We start from the raw sequence: 22881 nt of genomic DNA, 5'->3' as shown, positions 1-22881 counted from the left end.
TGAACTCTTCATTACGTCTCAGATTACCTCAATTCAATGCCTCTTTACCTTCTGTAATTGCAGATGATGAAGCAAGACTCCTAGAAGAAGGCAGAAGAACGCGTCCATTTCTGATGCTAATTTCAAGAGTCACACAACACTGCCCATCAACTTTAATTTTTTCTTGCAAATAGTCTAATATCTTATCCAGTGCCATATAAAAATTATCCCTGCGATAACTTCAAAATAATATTATCCTCAACAAGAAGCTTGTTAGAGGTACTGAAATCAACTTTTAAATTTCCCTTCTCTTCAACATGCTTATTGGTATCCAGTCCACAATTATTTGCATCTTTGTTTTCAACTTTCATGCCTAGACTCTCCCTAGTAGAAGATGCAGCTTTGTCATCTCCACCAAAAGTCTGAGAAGATTCAGCTCCCCGTGCACTTGCTTCTACATCTTGTGGAAGAAATGCTGCACTATATACATCTGGACAAGACACAATCTTTTTGTGTTTTTGTATTTCTAACTGCAATAGCATCTGTATCAGTCATAGCTAATTTACTCTCATCACCTAGGGAAGCATCAGACTCTGAAGTTGGAGATGCTTTTCTATCCAAATGGACTGAACCTCCATCAAGTGTACAACCTTTCCTTATAGAGGTTACAAAGATTGTCCTTTGAGAAAGAAAACACCCAACATTTTCTTTGTCCACAGAATTCATGTCTTTGAAATCAATATTTACATTGGTATTTTCAGACTTGGCACAGGGATATGCCATTGCAATAGAAACATGTTTTCCCCCTGCATGTGTACAGTAATCCTGCTTTAAACTTGCAACATTAGTTACAGTTATATCTGTTTGGCCTTTAAAACAGATAGTGCTTGCCATCTGTCTTTCCTCAACTGACCACAACCTTAAATCATTCTCAATAGACATGCATTCTTTGTTCTCATTTCCTTCTGATAAAAGCAACACATCTGCAGTTGATTCATTAGCAGATTCTCTATATCTTCCCTGGTTATCTCCATTTGCAGGTATATGTTGTTCTTTGCACGTCATGATTATAGATGGCAGACTAGGTTTTCCAGTGAGCATGCACTTAGGTGATTGCTTTGCTGGCCATGTTACTTGCATTGTTGAATATTCTGAGGAAGAACTCATTAGATCAAGACAATTATCATCTAATGGGAACATCACTTTTTCCATCTTCTCCAGTACTTATCCTTTTCTTTTCAACTCAGCCTTTAATGTTTTCACTGTATCTTGTGATGTCAGTAATTTAGCTTCCATTTCTTGTGTTTGTTTCCTTTCAATCATGCATGCCCTTTCTGCTTGAATAATCTGAGCTTCCATGCTGTGTTTCAACTGCAAAAGGATAGCCAATGCTTCTTGCTTGGTATTAATAGATTCAACAAACTGCCACATCACCAATGTGACTTTTGTTTCTGCTGCGCTAAGAGATGGCTGGAGAATGGCTCTGAAACCACTGTATTCAAAGAGTTCCGGATATTGTGCTTCTGATTGACCAAGCTCAATTGGGCAGAGGCACAAGATGTGAGTAATTCCAAGACATTGTAATGTGTTGACAGATCTGGCAGCGAGAACTTTACCAACAAATAAATATATTGTAACAGAGGAGGGGTTCTTTGTGTCAGTAGCCTGAGAGATTAAAGCCATCCTTTCAAGAAGGTGCTCAAGCCTTACCTTCAACTCATAAGTGTCCACAATAGTATGGTTATCTCCACCCTTAAATAAGCCCATATTGAAACCATTTTCTTGACAGTACTTAATTGCTTCTGCTCTAAGAGACTCATTCCATACTTCCAATTCCTTATTTATCTTGCCATCCACCTTTGCATTCTTACTGAAGTCCTTTAAAATTAGGTGCATACTGCGAAGAGGATCTCCATTGCCCCCAGATTGTCTTCCATGGGAGTTGTCTCGAGTCATTGGAGACACTGTTTCTGGCAAGCTGTTTTTGAAAGGAGATTTCAATGATGGGTTTCCTTAGGGGTCTTGAGGAGTCCTAAATTCTTTACACAAAGCTGGTGACTGACAGCTACTTTTAAATGATGGAGTTGAACAAGATTTTGTAGCCCCAGAATCTTCCTTCTTATCGTCACTTTCTGGCATAAGTCTTGTGGATTTCTTACCCTTCTCATTAGCCGGTTTGTCTTCAAGCTTCTTAGCGTCAGCCTGCCATTTCATTCCATCATCATTATCACTAGTTTCTATATTATGGCTGTCTTGGCTCTCTTGAAACGAATAATCATCCTTATTGGAAAATTCCTTCTTCTTAGGGGAATATAGCCTTGACCATGCTTTTTTCTTTGCTACATTTTCTCTTCTATTTTGATTTTCATGCTTTGGTTCATCATCAGTAACACTTGTTTTGTTTTTCTTGCCACTATTCCAGAAATCGTCCCAACTTTTCTTTCTTATGTGCTAGGATATTTTGTTATATTCTTCTAGTTTTTTGTTCCATGTTGGAATTTCTAAGTCTCACTGTTAGAAATCCTTCTTGTACTTTCTGATTTATTTCTTCCTACTTGTTCTGTTAATTAACAAGTTATTTACCATGTAAATAATGAAAATAAATACAAGTACAGTCTCAACACATACAGATCATCAACTGAAGGAAAAACAAGCACACAAGTGACACTGTTATTTTTGGACTAATGTGCCCAAAAAAACCTAATGTGGGAAAACTGGTGCAACTATTTGAGGGTTTTATTATTAAGTAGTTTCAGAATACAATCTGGGTGTCAGAAATGGCTCACCCAATAGAGAATGCCCTCGGCAGTAGTACCTCTAAGTCGGAGACAGATATCAACCCCAATCTACCCCACGAAATCTCCCAGCATCAACTTCTAGGGTCTGCGTCAGCCTCTCTGGGCTCTGTGTTAGCCTCTGGAGCCTCTGCATCTCCCACACTGGCCCTCCTCAGGCTCTGTGCAGCTCCTGGCTGCCTCTGCGTGGCCTCTGGCTACTTCTGCGTAGCCTCTAGCTGGCTTTGCGTTAAACCTCTCCCGGCTTCTGTGTTGATGCTCCCGGTACTATCTCTGCCTCTCTGCTACTGAATTCACTGCCCCTCAGCTGCAACTTTGATCACTCCTTCGATTTCCTCAGCAAGCCCTGTCCCAAAAAATCAAATTCTTGATCAACTCGGTGTGTTCTCCAAGTGATCCTCAAGCCTCCTCTTATACTTTTGTTGTGGACAACGACCGAGATTAAGTCCCTAATCAGTGGCTAAGATTAGACCTGGCTTGATCCATGACTTTTGGACCATTCTAACTCATTGTTATATTAATTCACATTAATATTTTATCTTCCCTAAGTTTAGACTTAGGGACTTCATTAAAAATATTAATTATTTTAATATCTCCCAAACTGGTTAGATTCTGCCCAAACCATTTCTGGGTATTGGAGATCTTATGTGCTTTAGCCTCTCCACCAATTTTCATGGCTAGAGGACATCCGATGCTACCCCGAATCAACACTCCCTCTTAGCGAGGACTGCGCTCTAGTAATACTCCTCACTAAGCATCACCCTGATCATCCGTCATCGGTCCCTGTGCTAATGCTAGGCCTGTTGCCCAACATGCCCTGCCACTGCTGCATCATGTACTACTACTAATGGCCCTGCCACCGCCACTGCTGCATCTGTACGACAACTCCCTCTGCATCCGTGCTGCTGCCCATGGCCCTGCCACTGCCACTGCTACATCTGCATTGCAACCCTTCTCATCATGTTGCATCATGCTGCTCATAGCATTGCCACTGCTAACTGCTGCATTGCAACTCAGTTACTGAGAAGTAAGTAACTGATCTCCCAACTCTGACATCTCCGTTAGGCTAGAAACACTCTGATGTTGAAGCTCCATCTATCACTGACAAGTGCTCCCTCTCTGACCTCTGCGCTGTTGCCTCACGCTGTCCTGGGACTCCTTCACTGCAGCTCCCTCTGTTGCTCCATCCACATCTATCTCTACCGACATCCGCTAGTCCTGTTACTCCTCTTCAGGGCTCCTGTAGCAAGGTATAATCTAAGGGATTGAGTACGTCGAGGATCCTAGCCCTCATCGCCTGTAGTCTGTCTGACTACAGCTCGATGTCTCCCCACTTCCTCTCAAGTGGCGTATGAGCACTCATGGCACAGTCATCATCTGTCTCCACTTCTTTCTCCACCCTTGCTGGCGCAGCCTTGGTCTCAGAAGCCTCTCCCTTGCTCTTCTTCCTCAGACATTGGCTCGCATAGTGACTTGGTTCCCCACAGTGGAAGCATTTGACCTTGGAGAGGTCCTTTTTCTGTTTCTCCTGCTTTCCCTTAGATGTTAAGGCGACATCCTCCTCTTCCTCCTTCTTGATTCTGACCCCCTTGCCGCTGCTTCCCGCCTTGGTTAGCCTTCTGATCTCTTCTTGACGAAGAGCCGCCCACAGTTCCTCCCAATCTGGAAGGGTCGACGTGCCCAGTATGCTCTAGACAAATACCTCCCAATCCTCTGAGACTGTGTTCAATGCGATCCTCACCATCATCTCCTCATCCGACGTGGCCCCTATGGAAGTCAGTTGATCCCAGATCTCCTTCAATCGACCGAGGAAGGTGTCTATCTATTCTCCCTTCTGCATCTGGTATGACGGCAACCCATTTTCTTTTTAGCATCTTCCTCTGCACGAAAGTATGTTGATACAATTTCGTCAGGGCCTCCCACATTGCGTTTGCCGTGTCCTTTTCGGCAATATGTGTACTACATGGTCCTTGACCCTGTCAAAGATGATGCTCTTGGCCCTCGCCATTGCCTCCTCGTACTTTTCGTTCTTAGCCGAGTCAACTGGGATCTCTATCATGTTCAAGGCAAAGTGCTTGAGACGATTCCTGTCTAGAACAAACAAGATCTTGGCCTTTCAGACTATGAAGTTTGAGGCTCTAGCCAGTTTGTCCTGATCTCTTACCCCATTCACTGCCATTTCGCTGCTCCTCTTTCGACTCTTCCGAGTCTCTCTACTTCCCTCTTGGAAGTTCTCGGTGTGACTCCCTCTGAGCCTCGATTCCCTCCTGAAAACCTGAAAACTGCACCACTTATCCGGATTTCTTGGCTAGAAATCCTCAGCAACAACTCCCTCCTCCTTGGTTTTGCCCTGTTAGGTATTGTTCGGACCATAGTACCCCACCAACTTCACTCCATAACTTACCCACAGCCTCCTATGCCCCAACAAACTAAAGGTTAGAGCTTCTAGGCTCTGCGCAATCCCGACACCAGCAAAATCCGCACCTCCTGGCCATGGGCGTCAATCTTTCTTGACTGCGAAAGATGATCGGGCACTGCGTAGGTCAGGTCTGCTCCTCTTTGCCACTGCGCTGATCCTCTTCCTGGCTTGAACTGATGACGCAGACACTGTGTCAACCCTTCTGTTATCACTCCTCTAGATCTCCAAGGCTGAGGAAGAGTCCAGTTGAGGTAACCACAGACCAATCTTTTGACTTGGTAGCTAGTCCTACCAGGCCAAAGAGGGCTGTCTGCATAGAATCACAGCCAAGAGGGCTGGATGGATTAGGGTTTTAGGCTAGTTAAAAAGTGCAGAGTGTTGTTTTGATTTGATTTGATTGGGTCTTGTAGGATGAGGATATTAGGTCAAAGAGGCTAGGTCAGGGCAAATTAGATATGATTGCAGACATTCAAAGGGGCAAGGTAGGCAGGAGGCTTAGCACTTAAAAGGTGATTTGGTGAGATGGTTTAAGACTGATGAGGAGTTAGGAAGAGCATATGAGATGTATTCTTCCTAAACTGAAGAAAAATGGACAAATTATGATAACTTTCCCAAAATAGAGCATGAGCAAACATGTATTCTGCCTATCAACTTGAAAATTACCATATAACAGACATGAAATGGTTTATGAGCTTACAAAACATTCATACAAATGATAACAAAGAAGAAATAATGCTAAACATCCATACCACATGTATCCCAAAGAAATAGTTGCAACTCATCTATTAATACTGGCCAAAATCTGATACAATAGTGTCTTTGATCACTAGTACAACATTCAGCTAAGTACAACCCCTGAAAAGAGTGAAGAAAGGGAAGATATAAACCTCAAAACAAACTCCTCCCAACCTCAGGGGTCGAATCCATGAGAGGAGGAGCAATTCCACCAAAATCTGAACTGATAGCTAGAGTGTAGGGTGGTCAAAGTGACTCATCCCTAATTACATTGAAATTGATTCATTTGACTTGATGAAGTCTATTTACCTAATGTATTTACCCTTAGGTAATAGTAAAAGACCAAAATTACATATGCCATATCAATTACATCAGTAAAAAGTTGATTTCCAAAGATGAAAATCGAGTTTGGAGAAAAACAATGAAAAATCAGGCAAATGGTCAAGTGTGCCATCTTTCTGTCAAGTGCGCCCTCACAGTGTCATGTGTGCCCTCCATCTTACAGGCTACTTTTGACTGCCTTCCTGGTGTCCAAATTGAGCCCATGATAGCTCATTGGAAAGCTTGTCCTGTATAGTTTCCAAATCTATCTTTAGTTTCCAAAATGGACCTGATTTGACCCTCCAAAACTTCATTCTCCCAAGACTGGTCTGTGCGCAGCGCCTAGGCCAAAAATGAGGCAGAAACATGATTTTTTGCTTGTTTTTTGCCCTTTTCACCTGCCAGTTTTGCAAACTAAGGCTGGAAACATGGTTTTCTTAGATGTATTTGTCATTATGCATCCAATGGTGGTCTCCATTTCTTCAAAAAGTGCCCCAAAAAAGTGCGCAACGCTTAGGGCACTGCGCGTTTGACCATGTTGTTGATATTAAATTGCCTAAAAAAACACAGAAAAGACAATATTTACAAAAATGAGCCAAGAGGTTTCAAAATTGGTCAAGGAGCTGATGTTTGGTGTGGCTAGGCTTGGAGTGAAGCCTCTGCAAGTATATCAAGCTTCTTCTTCTCTTCTTGGTGAGTTAGGGCTTCAATTTTTGCCTTTGCAGCCTTGAGCTTTGCCCTTGCATTTCTTTCTCTGTTGGCATAGTGTTTTGCCATCTTCCTCTGAATGTCATTTTGCTGATTAGCCTTGTCTAGGAGCTTCTCTAAATGCTGATTGACCTTATCAAGCCAATGCTCCCGGTTCTCATTGATCAAGATGGCAAACTGCTCATTCCATGTGAGCTCATTTGCAAGCTCAGCCTCCTTTTGTTTCTCTAGTTCTAGAGCTCTTTTCAGCCCTCTAGTCCTAGGTCTGCTTCTTGTTTCTTGCTCTTCTTCAGGTTCACCATACCTGTCATAGGCCTCATCAAGCAATGCCTTGGCTTTCATTGCTTCCCTTTTTGCCTTGATGAGCTGAATCTCCATGACATCATGTTTGGCTTGAAGCTGCTCATTCTCCTGCTCATAATATGAAATGATATATTTTGACCTCTCTAAGTTGATCTGGAGCTCCCTGATGAGTGCATCTTTTTCCTTGATGACAATGCTGGTGTCCTTATTGTCATCATGCTCACCTAGGTCAACCAAGTCAAAATCCTACTCTGTCTCATGGAGGTCCTCCTCCTCATGCTGAATCTCTGTCTCTGTCATCTTTTCTTTGCCTTTGTGTACCTGCTTTGTTGGTGAAGAAGGCAAGGCCCCTCCCACAATTTGTGGGGCAAACACCTACCTATGGCCTCTCTGATAAGTGTGTGCCAGTGTGCCCAAATTTGCCCTTTTAGGCTTGATGACCTCAACCTGCTCAATCTGCTCCGACTCATTGATCTCATCTTTGCTAGGTGACTCAATATGCTCATGAAATGGTGATGGTGGAGGTGATGGTGAAGGTGACTGATCTGATGATGATGAATGATCTATAGGCTGAGATGGAGGAATGGAGGTGGAAGGATGAGATGATGAAGGGACATTTTGAACATTCTGAATAGATGGACTAGTGAATATGGGATTGGCTATGAAGGTACTCCATGCAATGTTCAGCTCTTTGAGATGATAGAGGACTATGATTTTGATGAGGGAATGATGAAAAAGACTCTTCATTTGATGTTCATATTCCCTTTTCTGGACAATATAGGCCATCTTATCAATGCTCTGGAAAAGGTAGTAGGGTATGTTGAGCAGTTTTACCCTAGTGAAATGCATTAAGAGCCGGATGTGATAGGAATAAAGCCTAGAAAATCTGCCTTCACATGAAAAGTATTTCATGATAATCTTCATCATTGGGGCATATTTGTCCAGGAGGTGAGAAAAAGGAAAATAGCCCTTTCTCTCATTTTGGTACCTTGGTTTTATGAAAGGCTCATAGTAATGTTTCTCCAACTCACCTTGTTTAAACCATTTCTCCCCAACATCTGGGATCCCGGTGGCAACTGATATAACGACAGTAGATAAAGTAAAAGTGACACCAACTAGAGTAACTTGGTTGTCATGGAGTTTGGATATGAAGAGTCTAGTCAACATAGCATGGTGTTGGACTGCTTGAATTTGCTCACATAAATCATAACAGCCAAGATATTTGAAAGATGTCACAGCCATAGGAGATGCCAAGAGTTCCCTGAGATCTGTTGGCTCAAATCTGAGTATTCTGCCCCCTTTGTGTGGTTTCTTCACCTTTGTTTCTTCTCCCTCACTGTATGGTTTATTTTCCTCTTCTGCCATGGTGTTTTAATATCAAACCCTAGGGAGGTATTAGGTTGTTGGAATGTGGTTTTTTAGGAGTAAGGAATGGGGAAGGGAAATTGAAGGAGATGGGTTTAGGGATTTATGTAATGGAGGAGGGGATAGGGAGTATTAATATGATGGATTTTTAGGATGGGGAAATTGTTTACAATGTTGGGGGTTTGGGAGCCTAGGTAGTTGTAGCACCTAGGGCTTAGGGTTTTGGGATAAAGGTTATAGGGTTTTGGGATAAAGGTTATAGAGTATTGGGATAAAGGGTTCAGGGAAAGGGAATGAAAGTGTAGGGGAGTGTATGAAAGTGTAGGGGAGTATATGAAAGTGTAGGGAAGTTGAAATTTGGGAATTAAGAGTGGAATGGTAGTTTTAAGGGAGATACTAGGGTTTTTATGTGAGAAAAACACCAAATCTTCAATAAACTTTCAAAACATCATAAGAGTGACTTTAGGAGGAAGAAGCATGCTATCTTTAGCTGTTACTTACTTGTGGGAGGTTGAATACAAGTTTGGTGGAGCTTTGGAGGCGATTCTAGCTTTCCTGGACAAACGCGCAATGCCACAAGGAAGTGCGCCCTTTCTCTGGCAAGTGCGCAGCGCCTGAAGGAAGCGTGCAACACCTGCTATGTTTTTTCAAATTTGCCCAGAATCGTGAGAAATGCTCTCTTGTGTTTTGCTTAATCGATGGTAGGAGGCAAATGAAGTTGAGTTTGAAGCTAAGAAGGCCTTTATACTTGAGTGAATTTGATCTTTTAACTTTAAAACCCACTTTCTAATGTTTCAATTCACCCTTTTGAAATCTTTGCTAATTACCCTTTACTCTCTGATTTTCTTCTTTGCAGATTGATGATGCTGGAGTTTGACACTCTTTACATTTGAATTTGCTTGGATGAAGTTGGCACATAGAGTTTGAGTTAACAGCTTAGGAATAGTAACTTATTACATATAATGGACATAAAATTACATAAATTAAAAAAAAAACATTACATCTCTGTTTTTTGGAATAAAATTACAATCTGAAATAAAACTCATACTTTGGAATGAAAATTAGAGCTTGGGAAACCATAGTTACATGTTTGCAAATCCTCTTTAAATGAAAAAGGGACATTATTGGTTACTCTCATACTTCTTTGTTGGCCTTATGCAGTGAAATAGTGTATTATTGAACCTTGGAAAATGAAACCTAGTGACCTAATGGGACCTTGAATGACCAGACTCCATGTTGACTTGACTGACATAAAGACATGATAAAATGAGCTTTTATGATTGATGTATGCTCAGTAAGACATGAAGGTGGGCCAACAAGTATTGATTTTTTAAGGGAGAGTGAGGCTTTTGACTTGGGCTACCATCAGTGAATAAATTTTTGCATGAGGACCTAGGTGGAATGACAAAAATTTCAGAATGGGACCCTAATATGATATAAAAGAGGAGTTTTGATCACTGATGGCAGTATGCAAATACTGACTCTAACACCTTCCTTGCTACTTTTCCAGTAGGAACAACTTCTGTCACTCGGAACAGCTGTTTCTGCTGCTGCTGCTCTGCTCGGCTGATGCCCTCAGTTATCTTGTGATATGCAACTACACTCTGATACCATGTTGGAATTTCTAAGTTTAACTGTTAGAAATCCTTCCTGTACTTTCTGATTTATTTCTTCCTACTTGTTTTGTTAATTAACAAGTTATTTACCATGTAAATACTGAAAATAAATACAAGTACAGTCTCAACACATACAAATCATCAACTGAAGGAAAAACAAGCACACAAGTGACACCGTTATTTTTGGACTAATGTCTCTGGAAAAACCCAATGTGGGAAAACTGGTGCAACTATCTGAGGATTTTATTATTAAGCAGTTTCAGAATACAATTTGGGTGCCAGAAATGGCTCACCCAATAGAGAATGCCCTTGGCAATGGTACCTCTTAGTAGGAGACAGACATCAGCCCCAATCTGCCCCACAAAATCTCCCAGTGTCAACCTCTAGGGTCTGCGTCAACCTCTCTGGCCTAGCGTCTGCCCAGTGCCAACCTCTCTGGTCCAGCATCTGCCTCTCTGGGCTCTGCGTCACAATGTTGCACGAAGCAGGGACAAAACGGGGACTTTTTTTGGAAGCGGGGACGCGGAAGTGTCATTTTCCAAAAATCTAGGAAGCGAAGCATCTGTTATATATATTTATATTTTTTTTGCATTTATATTGAAAACAAACATCCCAAATACCAAATTAGTTGTAGAAGATACGAAAACATGCATATTTTTGCATAAATCAAGATAGATATAACATCCATTGTACATTAATGATTAATTATTCGAGCATCAACCATCTAGAATCTAGATTCTTCTCTTGTCTAGCTTTTGCCTCTACCTCAATTGTCTAGGGATATTAGTCAACATTGCCCAATTTTGATCAAACTACCTAATTCAAGACTTAAAATATGGTAGCAAAAGCTTAACATGCTTGATCGATGATTTTGACTTCATTGAAAGGTAATTTTTTGCTAAGGGCGTGACAAAGGAGTTCAACAATTAACACCACCAACACTAGGGTACATATAGGGCTTGGTGTTCTTGATTAAATGCTAATCGCATACCTTCATACTTGATATAATCTAATGAAATGCCACAATCCCATTGATCCCGAATTCCTGAAAATTGTTAAGTTTGCTGAATTTTGAATAGGATATGAAATTCTATTTTCTCCATATGAAGTCCAATGAGGCTGGAACCACTCTCAAACATCCCAAGTCATTTCATGTTAATGTTAAAAATTTAAGTAAAAAGATGAAAATGAAAAATACAGGAGAATTTAACATTACCATGAAGGAGTATATGCAATATTTATATATTTTTTATATTTTTTTTGCCTTCATTCCTCACCCTAGTCCAAAGTGGACCCACCCCAATATGCAAACTCACCTAAAATTAAAAAAAAAGACATTTAAAAAAAATCGATTTTCTAAACTGCGCGGCGCTTTTTCCAGAAGCGTGTACGGAACCATACGGGAACCATACGCTTCGCCCTTCGAAGCGCCGCACTTCGTACGACCGAAACGCCGTACGAAGCGTGCTTCGGAGATTCGGAAGCGCGCTTCCGGAATTTCCAGGAAGCGTCCAAAACAGGGGGAACCGCGTTTCCGAATTTTGGAGTCGCGCTTCCGGGGACTCTTCCTGTACAAATCCGTACGGGACGTGCTTCGGGCATTAGACCCGGGGGGGGGGGGTTAGGGACTTTTCCTGCAACATTGCTTCGTCAGCCTCTGGAGCCTCTACGTCTCCCACGTTGGCCCTCCTCAGGCTCTGCACAGCTCCTCGCTGCCTCTACGTGGCCTTTGACTGCTTCTGTGTGGCCTCTAGCTGGCTCTGCGTCAACCCTCTCCCGGCTTCTGCGCTAATGCTCCCGGTACTATCTCTGCCTCTCTGCTATTGCATTCACTGCCTCTCAGCTGCAACTCTGATCACTCCTTCGATTTCCTTAGCAAGCCCTGCCCCAGAAAATCGAATTCTTGATCAACTCGGTGTGTTCTCCAAGTGACCCTCAAGCCTCCTCTTATACTTTTTTCGTTGTCAATTCAACGACCGAGATTAAGTCCCTAATCAACGACTAAGATTAGATCTGGCTTGATCCATGACTTTTGGACCATTTTAACTCAGTTTTATGTTAATTCACATTAATATTTTATTTTCCCATAGTTTAGACTTAGGGACTTCATTAAAAATATTAATTATTTCAATATCTCCCAAACTGGTTAGATTTTGCCCAAACCATTTCTGGGTATTGAAGATCTTAAGTGCTTTAGCCTTTCCACCAATTTTCGTGGCTAGAGCACATTCGAGGCTACCCCAAATCAACACTCCATTCTTGCAGTCTGTTGACGTTTTCTGCTCGCTGTGCTTCCGTCTTCTTAAAAGTTTCTGCTTGCTGTGCTTCCAACTTTCTCCAAGATTCTGCATACCTGTGCCACAAATTAGCTTCTTAGTGTTCCATTTTTAAAAAACCATCAAGGCTGGCAAGATCTCTGCTCTGATACCACTGTGATATAATAACGAAATTTTCGCCCTAGTTCTTCCCTTAAATGACTAGGGTTTCAATAACATTTTATGAACAATATGCAATCAGATAAATAAATGCAATTAATAGTGATGCATTTATCATTTACAACATATGATTGCGACAAATGTGATGGCAATGCTATCAGAATTCCCACAATATAGTTCAACGGTCCAACATTAATTAATCCAAAAGGTCAATCCACAGATTACAACCAAATATATTGACGCTCAAATCGGTTCAACAGTTCACAAACTACGATATAAAGCTCCAATGGAGAGAAGAATCTACTTCAAATCCTGGCTACCTTATGTCTTCAGATAGTTTCGGTTTTATATTCAATGCTCCTAGGACCTACAACTGCATTTAGAAATGCGATATTCCAGGCTCAGTGCTCCAGCAACATGACTTGTCACGGAATTTCAGAGTATTCACGATTTGGGTATTCTCCAAGTCAATGAGGCTTATCTGCTTCGGCTCTTTCAGAAATACCAGAATGGGAGTAAACCCTTTCAAGCGGTCCAGAAACCCTAGCATCAGTTCTTCACCGACTTCCAAATAATTTGCTCCGTCCCTCTGCTTATCGAACTTGCTCGGGGTCTATTTGTTGATTTCAGGGGCTCGGTTTTGACTGCTGTACAACGATGTGTGCCAGAATTACACATTGCTGTCTTTCTTTAGTAGTGACAGAGATCTTTGTTGACCTCAACAATTATTTCGAATCTGCACAATGACTAATTCCACAAACCGCTGACTGAGACGCCAAAAAATATTCACAGCCTATTCCTAGTCAATGTATTCGTTCCAGAATGAGAGCTTTCCGCTTAGTGGATATGCTTTCCACGTGGTTATTTCCTGTGCGTATAATTTATAATAAGAATCCTGTTGCTCAGAAGCCCTTGCTCATCTTCAACGATAATTTTGTGCTAGACAAAATGCAAGGTGAATTCGCTATTCTCCAATTTCTTCCTTATGCCCAACAAGAAGATAGTTGGCCTCCACTACCTTCAAAAAGATCTTCGCAATCCTTCAAAGAGATCTTCGTAACCCTTCACAAACTTACAGAGGTCTCACTGCCCAAAATAGAATTTATGTGCCCAAATAAAACAGTTAAATTGGTTCAGCAGAAATTCGTTCCTCCTTCAAAAGTGTTATTGTCCCAAAACAAGGACAATAAAAATAAAAATAAAAGAATAAAGGGAGATTATCAACTAGGGTGGAATCTTTCACCACCCAAATTGATAAGAGGAAAGGGGTCTTAAAACCCTCAGAGCCTCAGGCTAAAAAAACAGAAGTAATTGATCCAATTCAAATGAATTCACCCTCTTGTATTTATAGATTTTCCTAGAGGGGGGCTCTCTCCCTAAATGATTGAGCAAAATTCACTCCAAACCCCGACTTTGGGTTTCTTTGCCCAGCTGCCCCAAAACTTGCACAAACATTAGGTATTTTGAGGCTTTCCCCTTTATTGAGGACTATAGCCTATGGGGATTGATAGGCTACTTCATCTCTTGGGCCAATTAATCCTCCAGAAGCATTACAGTCTTTCCTACTTTTTTATTTTTTGGAGTTATGACTGCTTTTTGGTCATATCTATATTTAGCAGTTCCTATAAGTGGTATAGGGTGTGGTGTCAAGTTTCCATGTGTGCATTGGTGGAGTTGGTCAAGGTTCTGGTGCGCGAAAGATGATTAGTCAGGAGCAGGGTTAACCAGAGACCTTATTAGGCTTGTTAAAGTTTGACTTATGGTGAAACCCTAGTTCTCCTTGCCTGGATCATTTGCTTCACTTCGTTTTTCCAAGGTCCTAACTCGCCTTGGCATCATGGTCAAAACTGAAAGCTTAAATTGTTTGCTTTCCACATTTGGCTTTTTTAATTTAACAACCAAAAGTTCCTTGGTATAGTGCTATTCAAAGCCAAGTCAAATTTCACATACTAATTCTGTGAGGCAAAATGCTAGTTCAAGTTGATTTGGTTGTAGTTGGCAGTCTTGCATATTTGAATTACCTTAAAAACAAGGTTCTTACACTGACTTTGTCAAAGGAGAGAAGCTTATCTGATTGGTTAGCCATATTTAGCACTTGTACTAATTCTGCCAAAGAAAAAAAGTCTTGATTGAGGTTGTTGTTGCTAAAATGGAACAAGTGTAAACTCCAATTCGTTTTCCTTGGTATAGTTGGCAGCTGTGCATACCCTACCATGCTGTTATTCGCTGACAAAAAGCTCTAGTCGGCCTCATTCAGACCAGAAAGGTACCAGCCTGTCAGCAGTCTGTGGATTAGACAGCCAAACAGCAGCAGAAAATAGTGGTACAATTCTGGAATAATGTGAAAAGGTATCAGTGTATACTCCTAATTGTGGATGATCACTCTAGCAGCATGTATTCTATGCAATGTTTGGTGGTGTCTCAGCAATATCAGCCCTGGAAAGGATTGCAAACAGCAAGGTTGAGTATAGCAGCTACAGAATTAGGATGGTTGGCATCATGTTATGTGTAAAAGAATGGAAACGGAAGCCATATTCCACATAAGATCAGTGCCTTGAACCTCTATTTTGGGCAGCTTTTGAATTGATAAGAGGAAGATTTGTTTGGGAATAGGATTTACTGTTTTAACTCGCACTTACACAAGGTTACACTAACCTGAAATAGGATATTCTTAGCAGCTTTCTTTGACATAAAAGATCATCTAGATAGCAGCTTTCTTCCATAAAAGATCATCAAAAGAGCAGCTTTCCTATGCTACGGAAAGGCTATCTCAAACGGCAGGTTGATACAGTTGGAAAGCACGCAAAAGACTGTCAAGCTGAATATGCTTTGTTTCCTTTTTGTCCAAAGGCAGTTAGGGCACCCTATTCCTCATGGATTTTTAGCTCCTATATGTGGGAGTTTTCAGATCGCTTAGGGGGTTAGAGAGTTGTTTCTGAGGAGATTGCAGCAGTAGAGTATTCATCATCCTTTCACCTTCCAACTGACAACCGTTTCCATCTTTGCATGTTATTGGACCAATGACAGCATGTCATTTGTTGTCACTATAATGTAATTGATGCCTCCTGATTAGTACATTGATTTGGATCGATTATGCCTTCTTTCTGACTCTTAGGATCTCTTGGTTGGACATTAATTTGATAGTATTGCAATGCTTTGGTTGGCTTTAACGTGCTTATTTTAAATTATTATTCACTTAGGGCACATATTATCTTCCATTCCATTTGTTTTGTTTCGTTGTTATTTGACTTAGGAATCTGATCTCAAATATCTTGAAATTTTACTAAGAATTTACTCTCGTTCTTGACCGCTTATGGGAATCTCAAGAGTGGGTTTTGCATGTGTTAATCAAATTGCATTCTATGCAGATTATTTTCTTTCATAACAGCATAGAGCCCCTAGGGACACCCCCTGAGACTGCAAAAGAACCAGTCCGAATGAGAAGGCATCTAGCAGTGACAGGGTTAGATGGGCTATAATTATTAGGCAGATCTGTTGGTGCAGATATGTGTGATCACAAATGGTTTGTTCATATATAGGTTAACAACTCCTCAACAAATGGTTTATACTTATATATGTAAACACCTCCTCATTGCGATTTGCAATATTGATAAAAGTGGCATTATCACCATGGATTGTGTGTACCCATTTGTAGTGTTGCAATTTTGCAATTTTGTGATGCTTGGTGTGCACCCTTTGGATTTTCCAGGTTTTATTGAATTGGCCCTCAAATGGGTAATCACTCAAAAACTGCCTTAGAAGTTGTCCATCTCAAAACTTGGCTCAAACTTAGCAAACTCGGAAACTCACCCAATGTAATGTCCCTTTGGAGATATTTACCGTTAGGGTTTGAAAAGAGCACAAGACAGATTTGTATTTTAACTCGTATCACACTGTTCCTTCAATTTTGCAAATAAATGAACAATACTGAATACAATAAACAGTGTAACCAGCATCAACAGCTCATGTTTATGAAACCAATCAACAGTACATACTGGGTTTAAACCCACGATCCTTCCAACTTCACCCTACAGATTAGGCACATAATAATTGCTAAATTATCAACAAATCCGATTAACCCATTACTCTTGGCCTGACCTTGCAACCTGCCCTTTGGATATCTCTTTCCTGCCAACCAGCCAGCCTTTGTTGGTCACAATTCGCTGCCCAGAAACTCCCTGGAGAGGTTACAGGAATGACACTGTTGTCCTTGAATCAGCCGAATTTGCCCAGACACCCTCGCTGCCCAGAATGGATCTCAGGAGTGTGGAGCGGCTGCAATAGGCAGAACTGCAGCCCTTAACAGAACTCTGAATTATCTCCAAGTGTGAGCCGCTGCCTTCTGAGGTTGGTCGTCGGCCTAGATAATAATTTGCTGCCAGTCACCCTTACTGCCACAGAGATTAATCCTTCAAAACCCTTACGTTGCCTCAGGAATGCTGTTTGCTGTCCAATAGAGTCTCAGGTCAGTGTATTGCCACATAGTACTATCTCCTTAACCTGTGTAGCAACAAGGAGATGCACTTCAGATGGGCTGATACCTCAAATTATGAGGACAGAACCCCTGCTGCCTCAGCAATACTTCGTTGCCTCGGATTTGCTGCTCAAGAGGGAATGCAGCATGCCCTAGCTGATACAGAACTTAGCCTTCCAGAACTCTTGATTTCCACAACAGATTGGATGCTGCATCAGAAGTTATGCTAAACAAATTGGGGAGAAAGGTTTGGCTAGGTGGAATCTTTCACCACCGAAACCAATCAGAGATAAGGGGTCTTAAAAGTTAAAACCCTCCAAGAGCCTCAGCTTACCAAACAGAAATATCCACAAACTGTGAAAATCCATAAACCCGAATCCTATTGCAGCAATTGGAAATTATTCACCTAATTGTTCTTTTAATTAACAATTTATTTACTGTTTCCTACAACAAACACTGAATAACTCACACTGCAACCTACACAAATAAAACTGCAGAAGAATAAACGCTGAAGAAATGCAAGCACACAACATAAATTTACATAGTTATTTTTGGACAAAAGTCCCCGGAAAAACCCAACTTGGGAAAACGATGCAACAGTTGAGGGTTTTAATATTATGCAGTAGTGAAAATCTGAGTACAAACTATGGATGCCCAAACTGGCTATCCAAATAGAGGAAAACTGGGAAAAATAACTAGTGAGGAAATTTCTCACTCCACAGGCGATTTGACACTGACCTCAGCTTGAAACTGAGTTGTCCTTTGCTACCTATGTGCAGTCTCTGCATCAGCCTATGCAGTCACTGCATCCCTCTAGCTCGGAATTGCGTTACCTCTCACTGTCTCATCAGTTGCTGTCTGGGAAATTGATTCTCCTGGCCTCTGCAACCTCGATCCAGGTTCTGGCACTGAATCTCGACATCTCCCCAGCAAAACGGAAATCTCCTCTAGAGGGCTTTGTGTTGCCTCTCTGTGGCAATCGCTGTCTCTCTGCAATGTACTCGTCGGAGCTGGAAAAGCTTCCTTCGGCCTCACTATCTCTGTCCCTCTCATTGCTTCGATCTCACTGAATCATCTCCGGCAACTGAATGATGCTACTTTGGAGATTGATTTCCCAGCGAAATCGAATGCTCAACTGATTTGGTGTGTCTTCTCCAAGCCCCATTGACTTCTTCTTATAATCCTCTGTCGAGACTTCAATGACCACAATTAAAGCTTAATCGATGGCTAGGATTAACTAGAAATCGATCCGTGTACTTTTCTAGAACATTCTCACCATGAATTAATCATATTTCCTAAGTTTAGACTTGGGAAATATTAAAAACTGACTAATAAATCTAATTAAGTCATCTCTAGGTGGAATTTCCAGAAACGATTTTTGGGTATTGGAGAATACGTGTATTCTAGCCTCACCACCAAATCTCGTGGCTAGAACACATTCGATGCTACAAAAACCAACACTCCCTCTTAGCGAGGAATGTGTTCAAGTGCTACTACACACCCTGTCTCTGTATCATCTCCTGTCACACTACTGATGTTTGGCTACTACTACCCACCAACCACTGTGCAACTCTGATATGTGCTGCATCTGTGCTGATGCTGACTCTGTTGAATTGCTACCAACACTGCATTTGCACTGCAACTTCCTCTCGATCTGCTGCTGCTGCAACTGAAAAGCATCCGAAATACTGAATCAACTGTGATTAGTATGATACATCTATCACTCAAGTCTTTGACTGCTGCTAGTATCTGCACTGTCACTGAGGCATCTGCGCTGCTACTGACTCTGCATTGTGCCAACTGCACTGCTGCCAACTCTGCACTGCGCTCCCCAACATTTGACATGCAACTAGACTTTGCATTTGTCAATTTGGCATCTGACTGCATCTATTGCCATTGATCCATCCTGCTACTGAAATACTGTGGGCCCCCCATAGCAAGGTATTGATTCAAGAGGTCGACCTCCTTAAGAATCCTGCCCATCTGCAGCACTCAAGGGCTACAAAACCAAATCACCCCATTTGACTCCTGGGGGTATGTCAGCAAACATGTCGAAGTCTTCCTCCAGCCTGGAGGACAACCTATCAATCTTGGCATGAGCTGCCTCCTGGTCCTGCTTGTCCTCCTTGTCCTTCTTCCTAAGAGGACACTGGGTGCTGTAGTGACCAAGCTCACCACATCTGAAGCACTTGACCTTTGACAGGTCCTTCTTCTTCTTTCGCTGCTCCCCCTATCCCTGATTGGGACCCTTCGATGCGAGGGTCAGATTCTCTTCCTCCTTCACTTGCTTCGACCCCCTGCTGCTACCACTGATGGAGCTCTTCTCTAAGTCTCGCGTCAACTCCTCCTATTGCAAGTCTCGCGTCAACTCCTCCTATTGCAAATCGACCCACATCTTGTCCCACTTTGGCAAGGTTTCTCTGCCCAAAATGCTTTGGACGAATACCTGCCACACTCGGAGACACTATTGAGTGCCAATCATACTAGCTCTGTGGCTTGAGGTGCTGCTCCAACAATTGACAGCTGATCCCAGATCTCCTGAATCCTGGTGAGGTAGGGGTCTATGCGTTCCCCCTTCTGCATCTTGGTGCATCTCAACTTTTCCTCCAAGTACATCTTCCGCTACTCGAAAGTGCCTTGGTATAGCGTGGAAAGTGTATCCCACATCTCCTTGGCTGTTTCTTGGCTCGCTATGTGTGATACAATGTGATCTTGAACACCATCAAGAATCAACCTTTTTGCTCTTGCCATCTCCTTTCGATATTCCTTCAGTTGATCTGCATCCGTGGGGATAGCTACCACTGCATCTATGAATGGCTTCAAGCCATATTCATCTAGAAGGAAGGACATCCTTGCCTTCCAAATGACATAGTTGGAAGCACCGTCCAACCTATCCTGATCTTGTAGTCTGACTATGGCCATCTCAGCAAAATAAGTCGAAATCCTCCTCTTCTCTTCTGCTCAGCTGCTGTTAGGCTCTATGCACTCTCTGCTGGAGTGAGTGAATCTGCTCACAACGAATGCTGATCTGCAAGAGAAAAATTGAACTTCTAAAGCTAGAAGTTCCCTGAGGAAAATTTCCCGCATTGTGTGCTTTTTCTTCCTCCTGATGCTATTTTGCATTGGCAACTGCTGCAAAATACCGCGTCCCACGAGAGATCTGCTCTGCAAGGAAAATACTGGCTATTCTCTCTACCTCTGGTAATCCTCGAACTGGAGAAATCCGATTTGTCTGTCGCTCTCTCAGAGAAATCGATTTTTCCTCAAGAATTTGACCCTCCTGGCCAAGAAACTGTGCTGCCTCTGAGTGTTTTGAATTGCTGCTTACACAGAGCTACGAAATTCCTCTTCCCTTCTGCTACTAAGCTCTTCAGCTTATGATCTGCGCTCTGATACCATGTGAAAAGTCGTAAACTCGAACCCTATTGCAGCAATTGGAAATTATTCACCTAATTGTTATTTTAATTAACAATTTATTTATTGTTTCCTATAGCAAATACTGAATACTGCAACCTACACAAATAAAACTGCAGAAGAATAAATGCTGAAATAAATTCTAGCACACACATAAATTTACACAGTTATTTTTGGACAAAAGTTGCCAGAAAAACCCAACTTGCGAAAACCGGTGCAACAATTGAGGGTTTAATATTATGCAGTAGTGAAAATCTGAGTACAAACTATGGATGCCCAAACTGGCTATCCAAACAGAGGAAAATTGGAAAAAGTAACTAGTGAGGAAAATTCCTCATTCCACAGGTGATCCGACACTGACCTCAGCTTGAAACTGAGTCGTCCCTTGCTACCTCTGATCAATCTTTGCGTCAGCCTACGCAGTCATTGCATCCCTCTTGCTCGGAACTGCGTCGCCTCTCACTATCTCGTCAGCGGCTGTCTAGGAAACTGATTCTCTCGACCTTTGGAACCTTTATCCAGCTGCTGGCACTTAATCTCGACTTCTCCCCAGCAAAACATAAATCTCCTCTAGAGGGCTCTGTGATGCCTCTCTGCACTGTACTCGCTGGAACTCGAAAAGCTTCCTTTGGCCTCACTATCTCTGCCCCTCTCTCACTGAATGACCTCTGACAACTGAATGATGCTACTCTGGAGATCGATTTCCTAGCAAAATCGAATGCTCAACTGATTTGGTGTGTCTTCTCCAAGCCCCATCGACGACTTCTTATAATCCTTTGTTGAGACTTAAACGACCACGATTAAATCTTAATTGATGGCTAGGATTAACTAGAAATTGACCCATGTACTTTTCTAGAACATTTCACCATGACTTTATTAATTCTGGTTAATTAATCATATTTCCTAAGTTTAGACTTAGGAAATATTAAAAACTGACTAATAAATCTAATTAAGTCATCTCTCGTGGAATTTCCAGAAATAATTTCTGGGTATTGGAGAATACACATATTCTAGCCTCTCCACCAAAGCTCGTGGTTAGAACACATCAAATGCTACAAAAACTAAGACAAACCACTATGAGAAAAATGATTCTCCTCTCTTTTATTTACATATTCCCTTTGGGGTCTCTTCTCCTAATTTTAATTTCAGGGGCTAACAAGTTTTTCTCCATTTTGCTCGAAATTTGGCTTTTTTCACAAGATTTCCTCCAATTACCCCAATTTACCCAATGTTACCCAAAAAAATAGAATAATGGATTTCTCCCTTTATAATAGACTATAGCCTATGGGGTTGGATAGGTTACTTCATTCTCCCTTAGTCAATATAATTCAACGAGGACATTACACCCAAAATCCAACTTGCACTCACCCACATATGCTTGATAGAGAAACACAACCCCACACAGTTTTGCCTTGGAGAAAAGGTTGAAGTCAAGAATTTTGGAGGAAGAAAATGAGGGGAAGGCCTTCAACGAAACCCCAAAGGCATTTAACTGCCCAAAATAATCATATCACTCTCACTTGTGCATTTCATCTTGACTGTTCACAAAAAGCATTTTCCTGCAATGTTTTTCTCCTTGCTTGGAGATCTGTTGATGGTTGGAGTCTTGCTTGGTGATCCATTCTATGTACTAGTTGGAGAATGAATAGAAGGCGGAGAATCAACAATGAACCCATTTATATATCAAGTTCAATCCATTAGATTCCATTTTCAATCTTGCAAAATGTATTTTCATTTAAAATCAGATAGATTTCTAATTTTATTTATGTTTTCAAGGCTCAATTATCAAATTACAGTGCTAGAGTCTAAACTATCTCCTATTCTTCTTTGCCTCTTACCTCATATTCTCTATTCTCAATGTTTCTGAAGTCCAAATTCAAGAGCCCCCTTGATCAAACTTGTGACCAAGATATCTGACTTGAATCTAATGATGACATGAAGCTTAAGTGCAATTATCGTTACCATGATAGGCAAGGCAGGGCATTAACAAGATGAGACACCATGTAGCATGACTCCCATACAAGGGTGTTGTATTTTGTGATCATTGCCTTGAAGAAGTTACAATGCAAATGCAAGTTACTTTGGAAACAATCAAAGCAAGGAAACCTAGGATGAGGTTGGAAATTGGAGTTGGTAGAAATCTAGATCAAACATTGCTAGTTTGACCATAACCTCTCCTTTTTCAATGCCTGAAATGACTCCAGGAGCTCAACCTTCCTTGCGGAGCTTTGATGAATAGGAGGAGGCTAGCAATGCGGTGAGGAGGTTTGTTAAATTTCTAATACTAGCCAAATTTATTTTCTTGTGGCAATTTAAT

At 41.5% G+C, this 22881-nt stretch overlaps 1 protein-coding gene and 1 pseudogene across 6 annotated transcripts in view; one reads left to right on the top strand and one right to left on the bottom strand.

The window, feature by feature from the left end:
* Positions 1-22881, top strand: part of LOC149156186 (uncharacterized) — a 234545-nt gene that overhangs the window by 38709 nt on the left and 172955 nt on the right. The window lies entirely within an intron of this gene.
* Positions 204-1935, bottom strand: LOC149156187 (uncharacterized; annotated as a pseudogene).

The sequence above is a fragment of the Pinus tabuliformis genome, chromosome 9 (assembly GCF_031772625.1).
Source record: "Pinus tabuliformis cultivar Carrire ecotype Pingquan chromosome 9, CPIR1, whole genome shotgun sequence".
Lineage (NCBI taxonomy): Eukaryota > Viridiplantae > Streptophyta > Pinopsida > Pinales > Pinaceae > Pinus > Pinus tabuliformis.
The sequence above is the reverse complement of the archived record's forward strand: the minus strand, read 5'-3'. Positions and strand labels throughout refer to the sequence as shown.